Source organism: Lissotriton helveticus, chromosome 6 (assembly GCF_964261635.1).
Source record: "Lissotriton helveticus chromosome 6, aLisHel1.1, whole genome shotgun sequence".
NCBI classification, from domain to species: Eukaryota; Metazoa; Chordata; class Amphibia; order Caudata; family Salamandridae; genus Lissotriton; species Lissotriton helveticus.
This window is the reverse complement of record NC_136067.1, coordinates 1,479,836,007-1,479,856,374: the sequence shown is the minus strand read 5'-3', so window position 1 is coordinate 1,479,856,374 and position 20,368 is coordinate 1,479,836,007. Positions and strand designations below refer to the sequence as shown.

At 40.6% G+C, this 20,368-nt stretch overlaps 1 protein-coding gene and 1 non-coding gene across 2 annotated transcripts in view; both read left to right on the top strand.

Annotated features, from left to right (window-relative positions):
• CHRM3 (cholinergic receptor muscarinic 3) overlaps positions 1 to 20,368 on the top strand; it is a 2,680,897-nt gene that overhangs the window by 680,875 nt on the left and 1,979,654 nt on the right. The window lies entirely within an intron of this gene.
• Positions 10,422 to 10,493, top strand: TRNAW-CCA (transfer RNA tryptophan (anticodon CCA)). Its single transcript has one exon. It is a non-coding gene; the product is annotated as a tRNA-Trp (tRNA).

The following is a 20,368-nucleotide window of genomic DNA, read 5'->3' as shown; positions in this document are numbered from 1 at the left end:
TTATATGGGGACAGCAGTTTGTTTATTAGCAACTGCAGCTCCTCTGGAGAGAAGACAGTGCCCTGTCACCTGCAATCATTACTCCCAGAGGTCAAAAGCTGCAGCAAAAGTGAAGGAGTTATTGATGGCTGCAGTGTTGGGAGCAAAGGGAACTTTTCTAGAACATCCGTGTACATGTACTTAATGTACGTGATCATCAGAAGAAACAGGCATGGAGTTATACACCCACTATGCAGTCTACTTCTGCCACAGACGTCCGATTACAAATGTCCTGAGGGTGAGGTCAGGTGTCCGCCATTTTGGAAGTCAAATAGTGTGTTTGTAACTGCTAAGTGCATCACCCCTACTTAAAATGGTGACTAGTTTGTTTAAATATTCAAAGTTTATAGGACACTCATGTATTTAAAAAAAAACTTTAGACGTAGTGTGTTACTGTGATTAAATGGGACCGCTGTGCGATTTTGTGTCACAACTCCGTTGACAGTTTTTTGGATGAAAAATGTTTTTCAAAAATATTAACGTGTATATACTAAATTAGAAATTTATTATTTACACATTTTTTCATATTCAAAATATTTACAGCTAAAATATGACATTTGAGAAGTGAAAATGACAAAAACAAATGTTGTGAAATCATATATATTTTTTACATTTGTCTTAATAATCAAAAGAAAATATGTGAAAAATGTTTAAAATGTTTCACAATTTCTCAGTCTTCAAGATAAACAATGATTTAAATCAATGTGGAGTGAGCTTGGATAGAGCGCTGTACCAGACGGATGTGCTGCGCCAGAGCAATTGAAATTTTTGCCGACTTGCCATGATCCAGCTGGATTAATCTCAAGCAGGAGCCTGGATTCATATCCAAGCCCACTAAACTGTGATGTAATTCCTTGCTTATCTGGAAGACTGTTCCATTCCAGACATTGTACTCGTAAAGCCATTTAGGGGCTTTTTGTTTTCATATGAATGGTGCAGTTCCGAGGATGGTCTCAGGGATGAAAATATTTTGAGACCGAAATGTCAACGCATTTGCCATCTCTCCTTGGATCACATTTACTAGAATTGGTTTGTGATGTACATCATGTTTGCAGACTCAAGATGTATAGAGAAAGTGGGCATTCAGTACATCGACGTCTGTTTAAGAATATCAACCTAATTTATGTAAAGGACTTTACAGTATCAGTGTATTTGAAACAGTTTTAGAGAAACTCTGGAGAATAGTTTCTTGTATGCTGAATCAAATGTTATTTTCATAATCTATGCTTAATACAATTTTCTTAATGGATACCCTTGTGTTAACAATTTGTCTTTTTGATTTGGAATAGGTTATGTACTGAACAGGTTAGCAACAGCTAACTACATTGTAAAGTATAACTTACCAGTCTCCACTCCACAAGGGATTCCTGTTAAGCCTTCAGGTTGTAAGATCTGCACGACCTTCTCCTCTCAGGGATATCATTGTAAGGGGGGCTGGGATAACCACCACCACCAGTCCTCTGGGCCTCCAGGTGACTCTGGGAGACCAGGGAATGAACTCTTCCTCACAGGTCGTTCCTTATTTTCTCCTATGTGCTCAGGTTGTTTTCTACATCATTCACTCTGTCAACTATTCTGGCCCACATTTATCTTTTCTGAAATAGGGGTGTATGTTGGACTTGGGCTCCAAAGAATGTGGCTATACTTTTATGATTTCATCCATCATGACTGACTCGGTAAAAAGTTGATTTTTGTGCCCTGGCAATATGAAATGCTAAACTTAACTTTTGAAATTGCCCACCAAAAAATAATTTACAAAAGAGAGAGAATGAACAAGAAACAAGAAAAGCAAGGTGCAAACAATTACCCAATACACATCAGGTGTGTGATGCTAGCATCCAGCCTACAGTCACAGGAATAGTCTAGTGCTAATTGCGTCCCACAATGGAATCATTCTGTTGTCAACCCGCTGCTATAGCACAACCAGCATAACCATGAAATCTAAATCGGTTCAGCACAATCTCGCTGCCCTGCCGGTGACGGAGTACTTTTCGTCAGCTGAGGAGTCTGCCAAGTCGACAGTGGTGAGCCGTACGTGACAGTAAACATGCTGTCAACTTGGACGGAGGGTTAGCCAGAATACATCTAAATTGGCGTTAGTGTTGGATTAAATGTATTATTTCCACTGCAAAAACATTTTAAACAAGGTACTACGAAATAAACATTTTATATACACAATGAATACTCCATACTCAAGCGCATCTTTTTAAATATAAAATAAACTAAACTGTAATCTAAAACACAGCAATCAAAACTACAAACCTACATATTCATAGTGAAATAATAATATATAAAAAGTTTTAATATTAGTATTTAATACAATTTTTAAAATATTTACTACCATTCCTAAGCTTTAAACCATGAAATATAAAGAAATCATGATCCAAAACTAGCAATAAAAAACTAAAAGAATTTATAGAACCAATGTATTATTTTGAAAGAATAAACAAATGTATAATGTTAAAATATAATTTTAAAAGAAAAAAATAATATACTTGTTTTATATAAATTGTTCTTCAATAAAAATTAAATGTAAAATGTTTTATTATAAAGAACTCTAATTATTTTAGTTATTAAAATGAATTCCTTTATATTTTAAATGTTTTAATAATTTTAATATTCTGTCAATATTTTTTATATTGGAAAAACATTAAGGGGCCGATTCCAATTCGGTAAAATCCTGTACGAATCGCCGTACGGAGCATTTTTCCCATACGAATCGTACCCTCGAACGTCCCCGTACGTACGATGTAGTACGATGCGTACCCAAAGCAATTCTCCGTCCGAATCGTACCAAAGCCCGTACGACTCAATAATCTTTACGAATCGCATTCGGAACACGCAGTATGCGATGTCCATGCGGATCGAAGCATTATTTTCCGACCCAGCAAGTACGATTCATCCAGTCAACACTCCGTAGGACTCTTTTTTTACGAGAGCTCAAAATGTCCGGAAAAGCAGAATTCGACTCGAAGTGCGTGCAAAACAGACCCCGGTACGGTTCATACACCCCATGGTCGTAGGTGTACAAATCGTACTCTACGATCATGGGGTATGGTTCGTACACCCCAAGATTGTAGCGGTACGGTTCGTACACCCCATGACGGTATGTGTACGGTTCGTTCACCTACGATCATGGGGTGCGGTTCGTACACCTACGATCATGGGGTACGGTCCGTACACCCCATGATCGTAGCGGTACAGTTCGTACACCCCATGATGATGATAGGATGTACGAACCGTACCCCATGATCGTAGGTGTACAGTCCGTACCCCTAAGATCATGGGGTGTACAAACCGTACCCCTATGATCATGGGGTGTACGGACCATACCCCATGATCGTAGGTGTACGAACCGTACCCCGTACCGCTACAATCATGGGGTGTATGAACCATACCCCATGATCGTAGGTGTACAAACCGTACCCCTAAGATCATGGGGTGTACGAACCATACCCTCACGATCATGGGGAGTATGAACCGTACCCTATGTGATTGTGTGGCTCTCCCTACGAATTGCTCATACGCAACATTTACCGTACGAATCGCGTACTCATTCCCCGGTCCGGATCGTACTTGTCGGGTCGTACGGCATGTTTACGATTCGTACGGTTTACTTTCAGGGTCCGTATCGTACAGATTTTCCTTTGCTTTTCGGATGGTTCGCAACGATTCGGACGTATTTTTTTACTACGGATCATACTACGTAATTCGGACGGATTTGTACGATTCGTACAGAAACGGCTACATATTCAAATCGTCGTACCGATTTGTTTCCCGAATCGGAATCGACCCCTAAATGTAATAACATAAGTATATATTTTAATTACTTTTAAATTCAAATGAATAACAAATATTAATGTAACAAAACACATCTAAAAGTGTTAAATATTAATTTGCAAAGCATTAAAATAATTATCAAAAAATGTCTTTAAAATATACACTTTGTAAAAATCTCCCCACCCTCATCCCTCAAAAACCCAATATCCTGCTACTTAAAAAACTATAAAACCATTCTTTATATACATAAATGCAACTAAAAATAAAAATGTCAACAATTTCATAATTAATACATTATCCTACTAAAAACTCAAATAAATAAAACAATAAACTTATAGAATCAAACACACTACAATAAATTACATATTAATTAACACTTACAAATCATATTACGTAAGGTGATATTTTCTACATCGATATTTTTAAAACAATATAAAAACAACATTGAAAACTATAGTGTTACCCTCGATATTCCTGTTGACAATATTTTTACAGCTGAACATTCTTGACACCATATTTTTGTATCTCCGATTCCGATATTTCGCTCAAACACCGAACAAAGGATCTCTTTTAATTGAGACAATCCCTGATGGTAGGAAATGACTGTCAGTTTCTTAATTACCATAAACTGGACTTTATGTAAGCTGGTGAAACTGTATTGGCAGGTCTGTATGACAATTAAAACACTGAACATCAAATAATGAAAGGCTATTTATTGCCTGATTACAGCAGGTTTGAAAATCTTCATTTAGGAGCAAAATTCTGTTTGCGCTACAACTGGGAGTCAAGTGCAAATTTTCCCTGGTGTATGTCTTTGTACTCGATTTGTGGTAGATAAAGCCTGACACAAATCAGGGAGAGCAAACTGTATGACATTCTGGTTTGCTTATCTCGGAATGGTTGAATTCCTGAACAAATGTTATGCACTATCCATTCTCAGATGTAACACTTGGAATTAGGTGCCAAATACACACCTGCTGATTATATTGCCTTCTTGAAACAGTAAGTAGTAGATACACATAATTTTCACAAGCAGTTTGTGCAACTGTTGTAATCAGGGCATTGCTTTTCTTAGAAATCTAGTTATTATTTTACATATTTCTAGAGGTAATTCCTTCTTTGATATACATTTAGCTTTAGAATTCAGCAACTATCCTAATGTTTTTGATGGCGTGGATTTCTGGTGCAAGGAGTTTCTGACTCCCAGGTAAAATGACATCTTACTGTTCAGGTACTCTTTCCCCTAACAAAAATACTTTTCTGAAGCCCCTTGTGCAATCTGGAACCATCCTGTGGGGTTATATGTGGTTAATTCCTAAGGCCATCAGTGAACTTAATGTGGCACTGGCCCTGATGGTTTTAATCCTTGCAGAGGATAGCTCACATAAACAAAGGGCACTATATTCCTGCATATGGACTGCTTATGCTCATTTTAATGTATCCTAATAAGTCAAAATAAGCTTTCTTCTAACTCCCAATGTGAATCATAAAAGCTACATAATACATCCATGAAAAGTTTTTAAAACCCAGTTTAAAAGTTCGAACTGATTACAAAATCTAAAAAAAAATGTGGTGCGCAAATGCAATCATCAGTTACACAATCAATTTTTATTTACAGCTGCTTCCTGCAGTTAATGACGACCAGCAGAATTCTGGACATTACAGCACATATGTAGATATTCGGTAACATTTGCAAATACATGAAAGCTGGTCAGCATTGTACGAAACCCGGCTGCAATGACAAAGGTTTAATATGTTTATCCCTCATCCCAGAGAAGTGTTTACAAAAGAAAACATTGTTCAAAGTGCTCCGCGAGGAGATATCGTCACAAGTGCATTTTCCCAGGTCAGATGATCAGTTAGTAATGGTGGAAAAACTAATTAAGTGATGAAAGATATCCAAGTGAAACTGGGTCAGCACAAATGTGGCACATATTGTACACATTGGCTAAATAAAATTGCATGTGATAGCTAGTCAAGATCATCTGGTTCCTCAAGACAGAGGGTTTCATAATTTCAGATGATAGTCTTGTGTCCTCTAATAGTGATAGACATTTCATTTTGAATACTTCTTGTGTCCTCTAATAGTGATAGACATTTCATTTTGAATACTTTTCTTTGAACGGATACCAAGCTCTTAGGATGATCAAAATACTCGGGATGACCAATATCTGCCCGAAAATTGTGCACAAATTTGAGCCAGGGGATTTTTAGAGCCTACGTAGATCTAAGGCAATCAACAATAATAATGGATCGGTTAAGTGCAGTGTTTTCCAATGACCAGATTTTGTGCCATAGTAACACTGGCTGAATCCTAACCAAGTCTGTTTTATAAGTGACTTCCAATTCTGTGTGACAGACTTAAGTTGGACTGCTTTTCGGCAAGAAGATTCCTTAAAAATGTGTTTTCTTCCAATTGAAGGCTATCTATCTCCCATATCCCCAGAGTTCAGACCCGTTCATGGCAGTAGGTCTGCATTTGGCCTTGTAAACTGTCATCAACTTCCTCTGGTGTTTAATTCCTTGTTTTCTAGCGAAACGCAACAGGACCCTTGTAGTTTTAACAAAATGGAGTTGCCTTGATTTTGATGCCCATTGCCATTTCCCAATTTGACTGAATACAATCCCTAAATAAGAAAATGAGGCTGTGAACTGAATTTGTGTGCCCTCATTAAAAATATCACGACAGCGAGAGGCCATATTCCAGATTTTAATTGCAAAGGTTTTTGCTAATGTTAATTTTTAGACCGTGGTTCTGCATAAAAATTGGCAAATTCATTGACTAGGTACTGGAGACCAAGAGGAGTACGAGCCATTAAAACAGCATCATCAGCTTAAAAAAGGGCCGGAATTGGACGGTGACCCACTTGAAGTAAATCTACGCACTAGCTTGCCAAAGTGTCGCCTACGCTGTTAAGATAGAGATTGAACAAGAGGGGGGCAAGTAGGCAGCCTTGTCATACCCCTCTTCTTATTTTAAATGACTAGGTACAGTTGCCGTTAAGGCCGTAACATACTCTACCCCGACCTAGAGCATACAAATCTCTAAGGAAGTTTACAATGGTGCAGTCAACTCCCATGCTAGCCATAATAGACCATAACTTCTCGTGAACCATGAAATCAAAAGCGGAAGATAAATCCACAAAAACTAAAAATAGGTGGCCTTCCTTAATGTGCATGTATTTGCAAGTGAGAATGTCCAGGTTACTGGCCTGTTCTGTAGTCCCCAACCCAGGCCTGAAGCCATACTGCAGGTCCGAGAGGATATTAATAGACTCTGCCCAGTCCTCCAGTCAGCTTAAGAGGATGCGCCCAGCTACCTTCATAGAGTCTAAAAGAAAAATTGGTATGCATTGTGCTGGGCTATTACGGTTGCCCTTCTTGAATATGGGGACAATAAGAGACTCAGGCATGTTTGCCAAAAATCTTTTTCCGGGCAGGCTCTGAAGAGCAAGGTAAGGATGGGTCCCCAGAGGTCAGAATCAGACTTAAACAAGTCAATAGGGATCCCATCAGGGCCCTGGCTTTACCACCCTTGCTTGTCTTCAGTGCCACAACTACTTCATCCAAGGTAAATTCCAGATAGTTCCTTTTGTTTAGTGATAAAGTTTTAGCAGGCACACTAGAGGAGGATGCAGTGGACAAGGGAGTCACAGTGTCATTCTTAGTAGAATATACATTTTTAAAATGTGATAGCCAACCGCCCTCAGTAATGGCTATCTCAGCTCAAGGGCAGTCCGCAGAGTCATAAGAAGGAGAATTAATAATACGCCAGAACATGATGTTATCATTAGACAAACTGGCTTCAAGTAGTCGATTCCAGGTATCCCCCTTTAAGCTTTTTTTAATTGATTAATGGCTAATTTGTATGCGAGTTTGCATTTCCGGACCTCCTGGGCCTGTCTCCGTTTTTTGGCTAAGGATAATTTTAAGTTTCTATGGGTTTTAGTGCATGCTGAATCAAACCAGCCAGAATGGCCTGCCCTAACTTTGCTCCGGTTAATATAGAGCCCTTCACCAATGCCCTTTTATTTTATTTGTGGTGGATCAAATGGACTCAGTTTGCAATGTCTTGGTAACCATTTCAAGCTTTTCATCTGTATATTTGTTACAATGAGTGACAAAATATCCTACTGCAACAATATTGAGTACAAGATCACAACTACCACCATAATGTGACAGTACATATACATTGGTAAGTGGAGATTTACTATTCTTAACTCCATGTCAACATACCTTAAAGATATATCACACAAAGGTACACAGATATGTAGTTGAGACAGTAAGTCTATACTTAACACTCTACATTAAATTTTGGATCAACATGGACATCGATATTCCACAGTCACTATTGTTGCAGGACAATGTTAAAAACTTTATTTTGAGGTGGAACATATTTTCATCTTTTCTTACCCATTGAAAGAGTGCTACGATCTTTTTCTCATAATTATAAAGTGGTCTGCACCATCTCATTTTACAATAACAAGACACCGTGGACCTCATTTACGGGTGTTTGATCGAGGGCAGTGCAGCAAGTCACTTTGCTGCACTGCCCTGCGTCAAAACAAAAGGGCAGGAATGTGCTGAATTTATGATGTACTGTGCATTTCAGTCCTTTCCCATTGCACTGGCACCGTTTCGACTGCCTTGAACCAATGCAGGCACTCTTCCACCATGGTGCAAGGGTGTCTGCGTTGTTTGCAGGATTGTATTTGTCCCGGAAGTGCCACTTTCCTACATAAAAACTATCCAGATGGGCGTTTTCCTCATTCTATGTGTGCTGCAGAATGCAAAAGAGGAAATAACGAGAAGTGGTGAAAAAATTTCTCCTTGGTATGCCTGCTCTGAGGAGGCATAAGGTTTTGGCCCTGCCCAATGCTTACGTGATTTTGTAAATCTGGGGCAACATCAAAAGCCACAGGTGTTGCTTGGAAACACCCACAGCAATGCCCGTTTAACGCCCCGTTGACGCAGATAAGGCAAGGCAGTGCTTTGTGCGGCCTTGGCTTACTCCACGTGGCTTTGTGTTGCCTCATAGATATGACTGAGTGGCCTGGGCCACCGGAGCATCAAAAAAGTGACGCTTCGGCAGCACAGCTCGCTTGTAAATAAGCCCCTGTGATTTTTTCTATCTGTTTCTTGCCAGATTTACACGTAGTGCTGAGTGCCATTCTAATGTATCTCAAGAATCTGTCTCAAATATTATCCTGTGTTTTTACCCTCTATGTTGTGTGGAATTCCTTTTGTTTTATTATCACTATGCCTTCTCAGCCACTTACTTCTTCGCATTATTTTAAGGTGTTAACGCAGTTTTTAGACTTCAACCTACAAACAGCTTTAGCTGTTAGTTTGCAAGACCTATTCCTTCCCTTTTGTATGCAAGTACTTACAGAGGCTTTGGGTCACCCACTCGTTTGTGATTTGATGGTATTGTTGTGCATTTCACTTGCTTCTGATTCAATTACTTTCTTCCCCTTTCTTATGTTTGACATGTCTGTGAACATTTTGGTTTCACAGTGTTCTGATTAAATGAGTGGTATCCTTCCAGTGCCGACTTGATGTGACGGTGTATTTTGCCTTCAGCTCTGTATAAGAGTGTGTTTTTCTCTGCTCAGTTCCCTGTTTTTTTCAGTATCTCAAACACATGCTTTTTAGGTCGAGGCTATCGTCCCTCAGCGAAGCTGGGGGCGGAGCCGAAGATTTAATGATTTCAACAGTGGGGCTTTTTATTTCACCTCTCTTCCATTGGCTAGCTTCGTAAATAGAGGCTAGCCATTGGAAGAGATGTGTGTCAATTACTATTTTCCCCGCCTTGATGCGATCCGTGGGCGTTTCTGCCTCTTTTTTTAAGTCCCGCCCTTTTTTCGTCGTCATTCGGAGGTGGGCGTTTACTTATTTTTTTTTTTTCAGCGCTTTTGTTTTGCCATTTCCCCCGACCGCCGCTGAAGAAAGGTTGTGCTGCTCTTCCGCCGCCCCCCCCCCTCGTTGTGCTCCTCGAGCCCCAGAGGCTGCTGATATCGCCTCTCCCAGCCTACTCCTTTTTTCAGCCCCCCCACCACTGTACATCGATGCCGGGACTTCCGGTCTCCCCCTGATTTAATGGGTTGCGGCATTGCCTGCCACTGTTTCGGGGTAGCTGAGTGATGATCATTGTCACAATTTTCTCCCGAATCGTCCCTGCACTTGGGCTCATGCGTGACACACCCGCTAATCTAGTGACAGGGAAAGAGGGCAACACCAAAACAAAGCTACGGGCACTTACAGTCCGAGGCGCGGAGCTCTGCCTCGGTGTCCTCCAGGAGTGCAACTCTGTCAGCTGAGCTGATGGGATCTCGGCTGAACAGCGTGACAAATGTCTGCTCTTGCGCACTGCAAGAAGAGTTGTGTGTTTTCACAGTCTCTCACACTTGGACAGTGTCATACTATAGCAGCGTCAATAGCAAAGCAAGTTTATGGATGTGACGAAAAGGTAGAAGTGCATAAAAAACAGGAGTTTGAGTTATCCTTCCAATGCTTCAAAAGCAAACGATCGTCACCATAGTGCATTTCATCACTGAGCTTCGCACTCACATATTAAACATCCTCATGATGAACGAACAGCTGACTTCGTGGCGCAACGGTAGCGCGTCTGACTCCAGATCAGAAGGTTGCGTGTTCAAATCACGTCGAGGTCACAAACTACCATTTTAAATGGAAATCTGGTAGTTATAACTTAAATTACATATATCAAACATTTCTTTATCTAAAAATAATTGCGGATCAATTTCATATGGATTTAAGTGGAACAAACTTACTATTAATAAATTGGTGGGAGCATTTAAAAACCACTATCAGTTATACTGTTTTTAATGCTTTTTTATTTATTTTTTTATTTTAAGAGTTTGAGATGCACCGAGCAACTAAAGTAGTGAGGTCTGGCCCCTCCTGAACTATGTGATATCACAATCCTGTGTCACATTAACAGGAAACATCAGAGTCAGACAGGACACCAAAATAAAAGTGACACCAAATAAAAACAAGCATTTGCAATGCAATAGGCCTCGCAGTTGCGATAGTTTGAGCTATTGGCATTGTAAATGACAATCTCCTTCATTTACGTGTTGGTTTTTAAAACATAAATAAAAGGCATTGTCATTTATAGTGCCAATGAACTCTCAAATGTGAGACCTATTGCATTGCAAATGCTTGTTTTTTATTCCCATCCCTACTCCTCAATGCTTTTCATCTTCTTTCTCATTTCGCTTCCAAGTTTACCTTAGTTTCTAATGATTTATTTTCAAAGGCCCAACAGCTGCAAAATTATTGCTCCCGTTATTTTTGCTTGTGTAGATTTTGTGTAATTTTTGGGTTTTTTAATTGAACTTAGTAACATAGCCCATCAAAATGAATGCATGTGCATCGGCAGCCATTTTGCATTGGGTTTTCTTTAACAGATAACTCATTAAACAAGCATTTGCAATTCAATCGGTATCGCCTCTGGGACCTTATTTGTATTTAGCTATGCAGCACATTAGCCTGGGTGCTGAAACAGCTACTGTTCTTTAACATGGAGGGAAAGTAAGCACCAAACTGTGTTACATGCCAGGCATGAGAACACATGGAGAGAAATATTGCCTTTCAGCAGGAAATTGTATAGTCCAAAACTATGCTCTAAATATAAAATCAGGGCCTTCTGTGGTCATATCACTGATACAAGATTAAAAAAATATATTATTGTCTACAGGTGCTTGTGGAAGACGATTTCTAAGGACTGGAATCTAGAGAATACTAATTTGATTCTGTATTTTATTGACCTCTGCCCGTTGTTTTCTATCATTAAAGTTAAATAGAGACAGTGGCCAGAGAATAAAAAAATGAAGTCCCACAGCAGAAAGCAATTCTGGTATTTTACTGACCTCTACTGGTTGTTTTCTATCAAGACAGTTAAATAGAGGCAGTTGAAAAAGCAGAAAGCAATTCTGGTATTTTACTGACCACTACTGGTCGTTTTCTATTAAGACAGTTACATAGAGGCAGTTGAACAGAAAAAAAAATCCCTAAGCGGAAGCAGACAAGTCCTAGAGCTGAGCTCCAGAGCCCACAAAGTGCATACACATATAAGTATATACTAAAGTATATACAAGAGGTCTCGAATGCTCAACCTAAAAATTGCCAGTCATGTTATCGGCAAAGAAAGAGCATTGGTAAATACAGCAGCTCAAGCCTTTGCCCTTGCTTGTTTTCTACATTACCAAGTCTCTGTAGCTTTCTCTCACATTGCCAGCTGTACTTTTCCATGTTCGACTTTAAATGGACTTCAAGCATATTTTTTCAATTTAACTGTCTTTATTCCCTCAATTGTGTGAAGTTTATTCCGTTTGCCTATTATTTTATCAGGAAAGATTCACGGAGAGCCAAAGGGAGAATATTATCAGCAGCCCCCCTCTGTTATCCACTTGCACGTCTTTGATTTCATCTCTGTCTCTGCCACGATCACAGTCCTTTGATTTTTTTTTCTCATGCTGATGCTTCTCTGTTGGGCACCTTTAAATGTATGTGCTTTGCGGTCTTTTTGCTGTCAGAATGTTCAGGTAACATATTCAGGGCACATTGTTCCCTTGTCCTTGAGCTGTGGTCAGCTGACACATGATGCCTTCTTTCTGAAATTATAGTTTGTGTATTACACTCTGTGTGCTATCCTGGAGTACACTATAAACATGTCAGCGTGTCCTCCTGTGCCTTTTCATTATGTCTTTTCTGAATATTGGCAAATCTGAGACATGTTGTTGGGCCAACGGCGGATTTGGACATTTTCAAAGGAGGAGAATCTGTAGAAAGCTGCAGGGATTTACAGGAAATGCTTGTTCTATCGATCTGCATTCTGAGCTAAAATTCTTATATTTTGATTTTTGTGAACTAGATTTCAGACCTGTAATGCAGATGTAGTTAGAAGAAATTGCAGGAGACATAACAGTATCAAAGGTGATACGCATAGCAAGGCTTGAGTGTATTGTCTTTCCCCTCACTTGGCTCCTACATCCATGTCGGTCAGGAAAATACTTGCAGCGGAAAAGTGACAGGCAGATGTTTGAGAGAACGAGAAAAAGAAGGCAGGCGAGTGGAAAGATGTGACTGTGACTATGTAAAAAGCAGAATACAAAAGGCAATAAGGTTTGAAGGCCAGATGACATTATAACCAGCCCACCACAATTATGCGATTCTGTGGCAGCAGCTTTTTTCTCATAATTACAGATTTGCCGCATTTGCCACATAATCCGATATCTGCTGCATATTCCGCAGGTGTTGACAAAAAAAATAGTTTTTAGTTCAAATCAATGAAAAGTTACTAAAAACGTTTGTGACACGTTTGTGTGCATGGAAGGTCCTTTGCAATTGTTAACTTGTTTATCGTTCAGTTGTGTATTTCTGCATTTAGTTGGTGAACTGGTACTAATGAGGTGAAATCATTTCCCACACAGTATATCAAGTGTAAAAGTTACAAAATATTGAAGTGATACTATTTAAAAATGTACAAAATTAATACTACACATTTTTTTGCCACATAATATGGTCAACCCCTGTTGTATAACTTAGGGCTCGACTGCTATATAATTTCAGTGGCCCTGTTCATAACTAAAATGCTTTAAAAAACATGAGAATGCACACGAAGACCTGTCAATGTTATGGGATCAAAAGATACTGTTATAGGGTGCTTAGGCAGATATTAATAACAACGTTACTGTATTCTTTAATTAATTGCTCTTTCTTTTCTTCTGTTTTTATCTTTGTACTTATGTTCTGACATTCTCGGGGACTTATTTTCATTATACAAAAGCAAAATAAATGCCGATGGTTGCAATCCAGATGGCTGCGGTGAAAGAGCAAGAAATAAAATCAGAATGGCCTCATCACATGCTAGGAATTTACTCACTGGTGCTACATGTTTCCAGACAATGACAAAAAAGGAGGCTGGGACTAGGATGATCACATTTTATTTGAAATAACAGATGGGTAATATTCCGAATGAGAAAAGGTTGTAGAGCGAAGACGAGAGTGGTCAGACAGGTGCATTGAAGGATCAGTTAAGCAAGGTGGCGGGTTAAGTTAGGTGGATTGGTTAAGATTAAAATTAGTAAGTGTGGCTGTGGTTTCAAAATGTGCAACTTCTTGATTGTTGTAGAAGGTAATACGGAGTTATAGGAACACTCAACAATGCTCTGAATGGTTGCAAATGACCAGTGGGAGAAGACAATGTGAAAGAAGCAAAAAGAGCACCGAATGGTTAGTAGTTACCTGAAAAACCAGGGCAGTAGTGGTACCATGTGAATGAGTGATACGGAGTGGTTCACAGGGGAAAATTAGAGAGGGTTATATACATGAAGTGAGAACATGGATGCCTGTGCTGGCAGTGGTTGTGCTTGGTTGATTTTGAGGAGACTTTTAAAGTTTTTTTATGTGTTACCTGTATTCAGGATGGCCTTTTAGAGTGTGTTGGTCTGGGTGTGTGCATGCTTTTGTGGGAATGTCTATGGAAAGTGTATTGTTTCTAGTGTAATTGGGGTCCTTATTGTAGAGCTTAGTGTTAATGTCTGATGTCTGATTTATGCTAGTTCATTTGAGGAAGTGGTGTGTGCGTTGGAGATGACAAAGTGTTTGGTATGTGGCCTTAAGAGATTTGCTAAATGACAGCCTATTATATGATAGAGCGTACAAAAGTTGGTGCTGGTGAATAGATAGGATGTCACAGCCTGGCAAGTGCATTAGGGTGAGAAATCTTGTGCAAGATATTTGTTGAGCAGGCTATGGCGGAGGTGTACAGTGTTTTTCGTTGTGGAATTCTGGTGATTTAACTGGACCCTCCAGAGGACTTGAATTTCGATCTCTAAGAGTGCCAACTTCAGGAGTCTTACTCTATTATCTTAAAGCCAATAAAGGGCACCATATCTGCAAAGCAATTCTTTCTTTTGCTTCACAATTAGCAGCCAGAGAGTATGAAGATCTATATAGACTAACCAGGGGGAGAAGATTGTGCAATAAAATGTGAAAATCCAGAAGTTGGATGCAATGGACAGCAAAATATTTTCTTATGAGACAAGCGGGAGGAGGTGGATACTAGGCTCAAGTAGAACATGCCTGAAGAAGACAGAGAAGGCTGTGTGCAAGATGGAGGGGGGCGCTTCGAAGACCTCCACTCTTCAGTCCGATGCTTAAATTTCTATTAGAAGACAAAACGGAATGGACTGCATGTCAATCAGTGAAAATGGAGATACTATCATGGTCACCCTGGAGGAAGAGGTCTCTAGGCAAACTGTCCTGTTGAAGAAATATAAACCTCCTAAGGGGTTCTCACTGATACACCTGGTCCTTTTAAACCAACAAAGAAGAGATTGGCACAGAAGTGGTAATAAAAAAACAAAATTTTTATTAACCTCAGATGGGGGAGACTGCGTCATACGGTACCCTCAGGCCACTGTAGGAGCCAGTCTAAGGAGTACAGAGAACAAGGGCCTTATATATGCATAGGTTATATAGTCAGCATAAATCCAAGGGGATGCCCTGGCACATAACAGCATGCTTACTGACTAATATGGCTATACAAAATGTGCTTGCTTAACAAAGTGGGAGGAGAGATATTTCTCCTTACATCAGCAGGAATAGCCTGACAGTTCTATACTAGGAGCAGGTGCATTCTATCAGCTAGGCCTTTCTGAGCATGTGCAATGCTCTGGACGAGGGAGAAAGCACATGGCAAGCACATGGCTAACTAAAATGGCTGCCAAGTACAAAATGGCTTTCAGCTCATCCTAACAGCGATCCCTGCAATCTTTAACACTGTGAGGTGGAGCAGGAGGTAGGAGGCCTTTCATGAGCAAAGCAGTGTACATTGTACGTATCTCACATGTATCTCACACACATAACTATTGCAAGGATGCTAACAACGCAAGAGTTGAGAAAAGGGTTGTTGTAAAAAAGTGGCATAGGGCCCAGTATTGTTCCCTGCCAGACTGAGAGTCACAGTGTGGGATAAGGTAGGTATGTTTGCATAAACTGAACCTGCAACAATTTATTTAAAATCACTTGGCCCCTTGGGGAACAGTAATAAAGAACACAGAGGGCCATTTGTAGACTAGTGCAAGGGGTCGCTCTATGACAATGGTGTACGCTCTTCTCAATTTTTCATTCATTGATAATGCAGCAGCATGAGACATTCACACTTAGCCTTCAAGTGCTTTGCTTGTGTGTTGTCCAGTATACATGTCTTTCTTCTGTGGTTGTCCAAAGTTAACATTCCCTAACAGACAGCCTGCTGGTCAGGTGCTATGACTTATAGCTACTTTGAATACATGCCTGCACAATTACACCCATGTGGCATGTTCCTTGAAAGAACCTACACAAACAACAAGTTGTCCTCCAAAATCCAACACTTTTCGTAAGTTGTTCATGTTGCAGTGGAAAAAGTAAATAGGACCCCTTCAAAGTTCAACACTTTCTCTACTGTAGCGCATGTTGGAATGAGAACAGCAAATCTATCCCCTCCACAGTCCAGTACTTTCTCTACTGTTGCTTACATTGGAATGAGAATAGTAAATCTGACCCCTAACCAAACCAACACTTTCTCTAATGTTACTTCGGCTGAAATGGGAACAGTAAATGTAACCCATCCAAAGTCTAACACTTTCACTTCTGTTGCTTTCGTTGGAATGGTAGTTGTAAACTGACCCCTCCAAAGTCCAACACTTTCCCTACTTTTGCTTGGGTTGGCATGGGAGTAGTGAATTTCACCCCTCAAAGTTTTTAGTTTTTATCTGATTTTTTTTAAGAGTGTTTTACTATTTTTAGTTTTATTTTTAAAAGTCAATTTAATGTAAATTATTTTTATATTTATTATGTGGTCGATGTTATTGTTAACTTTTTTTTATTGGATAATACTTTATATTTTTTAATATCTAGTGTTTGTAATAATATGTTTTTAATGTTTTTTGTTTATGTATTTAGATCTTTTAACGTTATGTATATACCTTTTTTATATTATGTAAGTATACATTTTTATTTTATGATTGTAAGTTATCTAATTTTAATACAGTTTTTAAATTCTAAGCATTTTTAATGTTGGTATTTTTAAAGTATTGTAAGTTTTAAAGTTAATATAATGTATAATAGATACATTTCAATGTTATTTTTTGCCAATATTATGGTCTTTCTTTCTATTTTTGTTGTTGATAGATGTGGCTTTATAAACAATGGGGCAGATTTACAAGCCCCTTGCACTGCCAGTACATCACTTTTTGTGAAGCACTGGCTGCGCATTTCTCTGCCCCTTATTTACAAGGACAAGAAGAGCCACCCAGCTTGGCTTTTCTTGTCCTTGTAAATGTGGCCCATTTACACTCAGCACTTTGGGTGAAAGGGGCGTTCCATGGGTGTTGCTGTGGGTGTTCCGACGCAACACCCATGGAACCAGACACATTTCCAGATTTACGAGGAATCGTAAACCTGGAAATGCATCAGTATGCTACGCCACCTTATGAGTGGTGTAGCACAATGAGGAGAAATGTTTTCATTTCTCCTCCTTTTTACCTCTTTCAATGCGTGCTACATTCTACAGCATGCATTGAAAGAGGAAAATGCTTGTAGTGATTGTTTTTGTGCAGGAAGGTGCCCTTTCCTGCACAAAAACAATCTACCCATGATGCAGGCATCCTGGCACCATGGCGCAAGGGTATCTGCGCCGGCACTTGGCAGCTGATTGTGCGCTAGCACAGGGGAGAGCACAAGAATGTGACATATCATTGTAAATATGTCACATTCCTGTGCTCTGAAAGTGTTGCAGTGTGGTGCAGCCAAATGGCTTGCGGTGCCGCGCTGCGGCACTTTCTTGTATATCTGCCCAAAAGTTTGTAAAGTAGATCTTTGTGTCCTTAATACTTTTTGGTGATATTTTTTTGGACAAGTGTTTGCCGTGCAACCTTCTCATCCTTCAAAAACAAAAGCTCATCACACTGAAAAAAGGAGCAAATCCAAATTGTTTAGCAGACTTGTTTTGTGTTAAAATTTACCAAGTTATACATCACTCACTCCACTATCACAGCCAAACATTTCACTTAAATTAAAGGATCAACATTATGTTGAACAACCTTTGTGGACCAAGTCAAGCCTTTATCTGCCTTAACTTCCATATATGTCCTGCCTTAAATTAGTGTATTAAGCTTCAAGACTTTGCATCATCCACTTCCAAATCATTAACATTAAAACATCCTTTTTCATGCACCCATTACTCACAGACCTTGCCAGGCCCTCGTCAGCAGCAGACTCGAATACGGAAACGCCCTCTACGCGGGAGCCCCGACCAAGCTCATCAATCAACTACAACGCCTGCAAAACGCCTTGGCACGACTGATCCTCCATGTACCACGACATGGCCACATCACCCCCACCTGAGAAACCTGCATTAGCTCCCCGTCAACAAGAGGATATCATTCAAGCTCCTCATCCACGCACACAAGGCACTCCACAAGACCGGCCCAGCCTACCTCAACAGACGGCTCTCCTTCTACACCACCAACCACCAGCTACGCTCCGCTGACCTCTCACTCGCCACCGTCCCACGCATCTGAAGAACAATCACCGGTGGGAGATCCTTCTCCCACCTCGCCGCCATGACATGGAACACCCTCCGACTGAGCCTATGACAGACCCAAGACCTGCTGACCTTCAGGAGGATACTAAAGACCTGGCTGTTTGATCAGTAGCGGCCCCCACCTCCCCCCCAGCGCCTTGAGACCATCGCGGGTATGTAGTGTGCTTAAGAAATGACTGATTGATTGATTGAGACCTTGCAATCATCCAAACCATCTTCCATACTTTTTTTGTTGTTGTTTTTTTGTCCTCATCTCACCTTTCAAGCCTCTGCGGGTCCTCTGCGGGTCTTATGAAGCCGCCTTCGTAGTCTGTGGGCCCCACGGCTTACCGCACTCGCTTGGGTCGTCCGACCGATCCCCATCTTTGTAAGGGACCCTGGGGTAATCATTGGACCATTTATATTAAGTTAGACTTAAATTCTTACCCCAGTTCACAAAGGGGTGCCAGATGTTCATTGTCTCCGCACCATCATAATCTAAGCGAGCCATAAAAAATGCAGCCTTGAGCCAATCCTCTCTTTGCGACGGTAAAGGGTCCCTCCACTTCCTGCACATCTCCCTTCTGGCCAGCAGGATCAAGTAAAGTAATAGCCCTCTGGCCTTCTGGGGGAGGGTTTGACTGAGGCCGCCATCATCCCCGAAAAACACAAATGGCATGTTAATCACTATATTGATGTTAAAAATATCTCGAATGTTATCCCCCACTTCATTCCAAAATTTTTCAAGAGATGGACACTCAAAAAATAAGTGTAGTTGGCTTGCGAGAGGTGTTCCACATCTAGGGCATTTGGGAGCTGGATCTGGGGCGAACTTTGCGGTTTTCGCTGGGGTGTAATAGAGTCTATTGATCACAAAGAAATGATTTTTCTTTAAACAAGCGGGCTTAATATATTTGTACAGGGTCAATAGGGATGGCTCGTACAATGACTCTATTGACTGCCCGAGGGGGGTTCCCACCCATACCAATGCTGAGGGGGGTATCTCGTGGTCCTCCATCTCCAACATACTATTATACCAAACAGAGATTTCTTTATTCATTGGGAGGATGGATTGCCACGAAGCTTCGATCTCTCTATTCCCTCTGATCTTCCCCTTTGCTGCCTCATACCAAGATGTTAGCTGTATATATTTGAATCTTGAGAGCCCTGGCCCGATCCTTGCCCTCAGGTACTCCCATGGATGTATCCCCCCGGAGTCTAACAGTTCAGACCAGACTGTGATGCCTGCCCTTCTTATCGGCAATGCCAAACTGTCCCGTAGGCAGTCCGGCGTTCCCGGCGCATCCCAAACCGGGGCATTGTCAGAATAGTACCCAATGCCCCAGCACCTTCTAAGTCTATACCATAACTCCAAGGCTGCCCTCAATACCTTCAGGCGCACCCGCTTGAAAAATCTGGGCGAGCCAAATTTGTACAGAAAAGCCTCGCCGTCTCCACCCCCTACTACTCGCACCATTTCACCCAGCAACCTCCCCCAGGCAGACTCACCCGGCTTAACCAGAAGCATCCGTATGCTTTTAAAATGAAAAGCTGCAGCATATAACCTAACATCAGGTAGGGCTAACCCGCCTTTTTTTAACCTGCGTCTTAATTTTTTCCACGCCAGGCGGACTCCCTTATTACCCCAAATGAAGCTCCCGATCTTACTCTGGATCTTCATTAAACTTTTGTTATGGAATGTTAATGGTACAGAGGAGAAAAGGTATGTCAGCTTGGGTAGAATGACCATCTTTACCAAGTTGGTTTTTCCGTAAATAGTCAAGGGGAGGTTCCTCCATCTACTGAAGAGACTATCGATCTCCTTCGCCACCCTGTTTAAATTGAGCTCAGGTATCTTCTCCAATTCCTTTACTACACAGATCCCTAGGTATCTCAGTTCTTCACTTACTCTTCCTGACCACTCTAAATTCCAACACATCACCTCTGTCTTGG